A 5,272-nucleotide genomic window follows, 5' to 3' on the forward strand; every position below is an offset into this window, starting at 1 on the left:
CAAGAGATAAAATGGTAGGTATGCAGAAGGGGTAGGGAGATGAAGAGGCTGTGGGATCTTTCTAGAAAGCACATCTTTTCTTCTGTGATGGAAAATCAAAACCCCTTGTTAGACACATGCCAGTATGTACACGGTGTGGGGTAATGTACACTGCTGTCACTGGCCTTGAACACTGGTGCCCTCCTTTTTGATCTACACCATATATTGTCTGCAGCTATCAAGAGATTCAACTATAAGAGACACTGGAATCCTGAAGAGCCTCAAGGAGCTGCCCTTCATGTCCTGTCCCTCCTCGGAGCCAGCGGAGGAAAGGGGTGGACATCAAGGTGGGGCAGACGGAAGTCAAGGGCGAAAGTGACCAGCCCAGCAGAGGGAACGGCCAGGGAGGACTCAGAAATGACATGCGGTCAAGGGCCTGAGTTCAGAGAATCCCAGAAAGTCTATTTTCTATTCATGATAGGACATTCATGGTTGTGAATAACACAGTTTGAAAGGTTTAAAACTCAGTGTGTCATTGTGCTGAAATAGATCTGTGCTGCGAGATTGCCAAGCTGGCATTAAAAAGAGGGAGGGGAAAAAAAGAGGAAAGAAAGAGGAGGGGAAAAAAGTGCCCACACCATGCAGGCCCAGATGAAGTAAACCCCAGACCTGCCTGCTGCTATATCCAGATGTTTCCAAGGAAGGTGGATCGCTCTTAATTGTGCCTAAGACATACTAGGAATTTGGCTTTTTGGAAATCCAGGAAATTTCTTATCTTCCTATCAGTGGTTCCCTAACTGGATGGCAGACTAGGACCCCCTAGAGGTCTCTTCAAAATGACCTGATGCCTGGGCCCACCCCTAGCGATTCTGATTTTTTTAAAAAAATTATTAAAAATATGGAATGCTTCATGAATTTGCCCATCATCCTTGGGCAGGGGCCGTGCTAATCTTTGTCCTGTGTCAGTTTTAGTATATGTGCTGCCGAAGCTAGTGTGAGATTCAATTTGTTTGGGGCTAGTACTATTTTTTTTTTAACTCTTCTTCTTCTAAAATTCCTCCGTCGAGTCTAATGTGCAGCCAATGTTGAGAAATTCTGTTATGACCTTGCAAACATCTTTTTAAAAACTGCCTTGGGGCTTCCCTGGTGGCGCAGTGGTTGAGAGTCCGCCTGCCGATGCAGGGGACACGGGTTCGTGCCCCGGTCCGGGAAGATCCCACATGCCGCGGAGCGGCTGGGCCCGTGAGCCATGGCCGCTGAGCCTGCACGTCCGGAGCCTGTGCTCTGCAACGGGAGGGGCCGCAACTGTGAGAGGCCCGCGAATCGCAAAAAACAAAACAAACAAAAAAAAAACTGCCTTAATTGCCTTGTCTTTGGCAGATGTTTTAGCACTTTGCTAATTGTAAGTGGAATGTCAAATCCTACCTTCATGAGTTGGAGTTTTCCCGGTGAGTTTCCCAGGGAAAAACCCTGACACAGGCTGAAGTGATTTCTGGGTTTCATAATTTCTAAGGTGCACAGTCCACCCCCCCACCCCGACCCCCTGCCTACCACTGCCCATTTTAATGCAGCAGAAATCAGGATACATCTTACAATCACTGCGATTGTTCAGTCATTGCCGGACCAAGTTGCAGTCCCAATTAAGCTGTCGTTGCTTTTACACACTCTTGGTCATAGCGCTTCATATATCCGGCACTTCCATTGTGTTATATGAATTGCTGCAACCAGATGTGTTTAATGATTTAATGGGTGCTTAAAAAGTCTCTAAGAAGATGATGCTATGATTTGTCATTAAAGCAAAAAGTTACTGAGTACAAAGAAGGGCAGGCAAGCAGAGAAGGGGGGCACAGATTTGGTATTAGGAAAACAATTATTTGTCATTAAAGGAGTGACCGAAATTCCTCATGTTCTCACAAAGCAACAAGCCAGTGCTTGCCGGGATCTGCAGGAGGACACGTGCACTCAGAGAGGGGGGCTCCTTCTGAGACCCTGCAAGAGGACTTCCCATCACACCAGCCAAGCAAGAAAGCACTCACATCAAAACTCATGGAAAGGTGAGCAGTGGTTGGAAAGAACATCTGAGACCATTGTGGAGGACTTCTTTGGTTTAGAGAAAACCGTATCATCGATGCTTTAAATTTTTTTAAAAATTTATTTTATTAAAGTATAGTTGATTTTTAAAAATTTATTTTATTGAAATATAGTTAATTTAACATGGATGCCTTTGATGGCACAAATGACAGTGTCACAGCTAAAGCTGCCCATCAATGATCGAGTTAAAAAGTAACATAAAAGCACATTTCCTGAATAAGAAGACATTTTTGAAATTCCATAACCAATTTATTTTAGTTATATTTTCCTTTTAAGGTATAAACAAAGACCAATACATTATTTTTAGATGCATAAGTAAATCTAAAAGAGCTCTTACAATAAGTATAACCTGAAACTTATAAGTAGTAGAAAAAAGTTTATGTTTGCAGTATGTTTTCTTCTTAGTAGTGCATAAAATAATTGTGTGTTTTTCAATCACCTGGTGTCAGAGTTGATGAATCCATAGTCTATAAATCCTCTGCTAGCCACCATAGGGAGGGAGCATTGTTTTCTGATAATTCAAATGTTCTGGCTATTAAAGACAGAAGATCTCCAGTCTACGGCACAACTTTGAGCTTTCACAGAAAACCAACTTATAAAGATGTATAATGTCATAAAATATCATGAAAACTGACTAGCGTGTTCTCCTGAATAAGTAACTTTACCTCTTTAGGCATCAGATTCCTCATATATACAATAATGGGGTGAAAAAATGGTTTCCAAGGACCAATCTCACCACAAGCTGTGGCAAGAAAAAGGATCAACTAGGAGCAAGGAAGCCCAAACCTGGCATGGACAGACATTACATAAAACATGTTTTATTTGGTATCGTATGATGTCACTTATATGTGGAGTCTAAAAAATGATACAAATGAACTTATTTACAAAACAGAAACAGACTCACAGACATAGAAAACAAATTTATGGCTACCAAAGGGGAAAGGAGGGGGGAGCAATAACTTAGGAGTATGGAATTAACAGATACACACTACTATATATAAAATAGGTAAACAACAAGGACCTACTGTATAGCACAGGGAACTATACTCAATATCTTGTAAAAACTTATAATGGAAAAGAATCTGAAAAAGAAATATATATATAGATATCTATATCTGAATCACTTCGCTGTATACCTGAAACTAATGCAACACTGTAAATCAACTATACTCCAATAAAAAAAAAGAAATAGAGAAAAATGTTTTATTTGGAAGAACAAATCATGTTGCATTCCTCCTTCCACCATCTGCCTCCGCTGCCTATGATCACGCCCAGGAAACTATCATTTGTTCATTCATTCATTCATTCACTCACCATGTGCCAGTCAGGGGCTCCGCATCGGGGATAAGAAAAGCATTGTGGGAAAGATGAAGCCCTCTCTGCCCTCTTAGAACTGGGGGCAGGTGGGCAGCAGTAGATTTTAGTATAATTATAGTTTTTGTGGGGACATGCAGCAGACAGCTCTTTCAGAATCAGAATCTTGCCTTTCAAGAGAAATTAGCTCCCTGTATATAAAAATAAGCAAGAAAAAAATACCATGCTTCATACCAATATCACCCGCCCTCCCAGCCCCAGGGTCACAAAGAGCGTCTGATAGATCAGAGAAATCCTGGGGATACAGGGATGTTTATTCTTGATTAATCCACAGAGAACAGAGTCCAAGAAGGTTTTCCTAGAAAAAGATCTGACTCCGGAGCCTATGAGTCAATGTGAAGTTAGCCATGCTAAGAGGAGCTGGGATCCCAGGGATTTGTGCTGGCAAAATACCAGCCCTGACAAATCCAATTCATTCCCACCAGCAAGAATGCGTAGTCACCATATTAGATGGAATTTTACTAATAAATTGCTCCTGGCTTGCCTTGTGTTTGAACAAACAGCCCAACAATGAGAAGTCTTGCTTCAGAGAGAGGCTCCAGCTAAGCTGGAGCAAATTTAGGTATTAACTGAAACCCTTCACTAGCAACTAGTCAGGCAATTTGTACTCAATGGCCTTTAAAAAGGATTTTTCACCACTATGCAGAACAGTATGGAGGTTCCTTAAAAAACTAAAATTAGAACTACCATATGACCCAGCAATCCCACTACTGGGCGTATACCCTGAGAAAACCATAATTCAAAAAGAGTCATGTACCACAATGTTCATTGCAGCTCTATTTACAATAGCCAGGACATGGAAGCAACCTAAGTGTCCATCGACAGATGAATGGATAAAGAAGATGTGGCACATATATACAATGGAATATTACTCAGCCATAAGAAGAAACGAAATTGAGTTATTTGTAGTGAGGTGGATGGACCTAGAGACTGTCATACAGAGTGAAGTAAGTCAGAAAGAGAAAAACAAATACCGTATGCTAACACATATATATGGAATCTAAAAAAAAGAAATTGGTTCTGAAGAACCTAGGGGCAGGACAGGAATAAAGACGCAGATGTAGAGAATGGACTTGAGGACACAGGAGGGGGAAGGGTAAGCTGGGACAAAGTGAGAGAGTGGCATGAACTTACATATACTACCAAATGTAAAATAGATAGTGGGAAGCAGCCACATAGCACAGAGAGATCAGCTTGGTGCTTTGTGTCCACTTAGAGGGGTGGGATGGGGACGGTGGGAGGGAGACGCAAGAGGGAGGGGATATGGGGATATATGTATATGTATAACTGATTCACTTTGTTATACAGCAGAAACTAACACACCATTGTAAAGCAATTATACTCCAGTAAAGATGTTAAAAAAAAAAAAAAGAAAGAAAGAAGATACAGGGATGTGATTACAGCACAGGGAATATAGCCAATATTTTATAATAATTTTAAGTGGAGTCTAATCTATAAGAATATTGAATCACTATGCTGTACACCTGAAGGTAATATAATATGGTAAATCAACTCTGCTTCAAAAAAAAAAAAAGAAAACAAACAAAAAAATAAAATAAAAAGTTCTTCCCCTTCAGAATAGTATTTTCATTTTTGATGATACCAGTCTTTCCGCGGTGTTTAAAGGAATAGAAGGAAGCATTTGTTTTTGTTAGATGCTGTTTCAGTCCCTGGGGGCTGGCCGGGCACAGCTCTGCTCAGAGAAAAGCTGGCAGAAAAGGGGGTTCATGGCACGGCCAGCAGCGAACGGATCCAGGGCTTTGAGCCTCATGCCTTCTGGATTTCTCCTTGAGGACTAGGGCCCTGGACAAGGTCCCCGGCTGAATGT

At 41.4% G+C, this 5,272-nt stretch overlaps 1 pseudogene; it reads right to left on the reverse strand.

Annotated features, from left to right (window-relative positions):
* Positions 1-871: 871 nt before the first annotated feature.
* LOC114905289 lies at positions 872-971 on the reverse strand (annotated as a pseudogene).
* Positions 972-5,272: the final 4,301 nt, after the last annotated feature.

Source organism: Monodon monoceros, unplaced genomic scaffold (assembly GCF_005190385.1).
Source record: "Monodon monoceros isolate NGI ecotype Baffin Bay Population unplaced genomic scaffold, NGI_Narwhal_1 Super_Scaffold_21, whole genome shotgun sequence".
Taxonomy (NCBI): Eukaryota; Metazoa; Chordata; class Mammalia; order Artiodactyla; family Monodontidae; genus Monodon; species Monodon monoceros.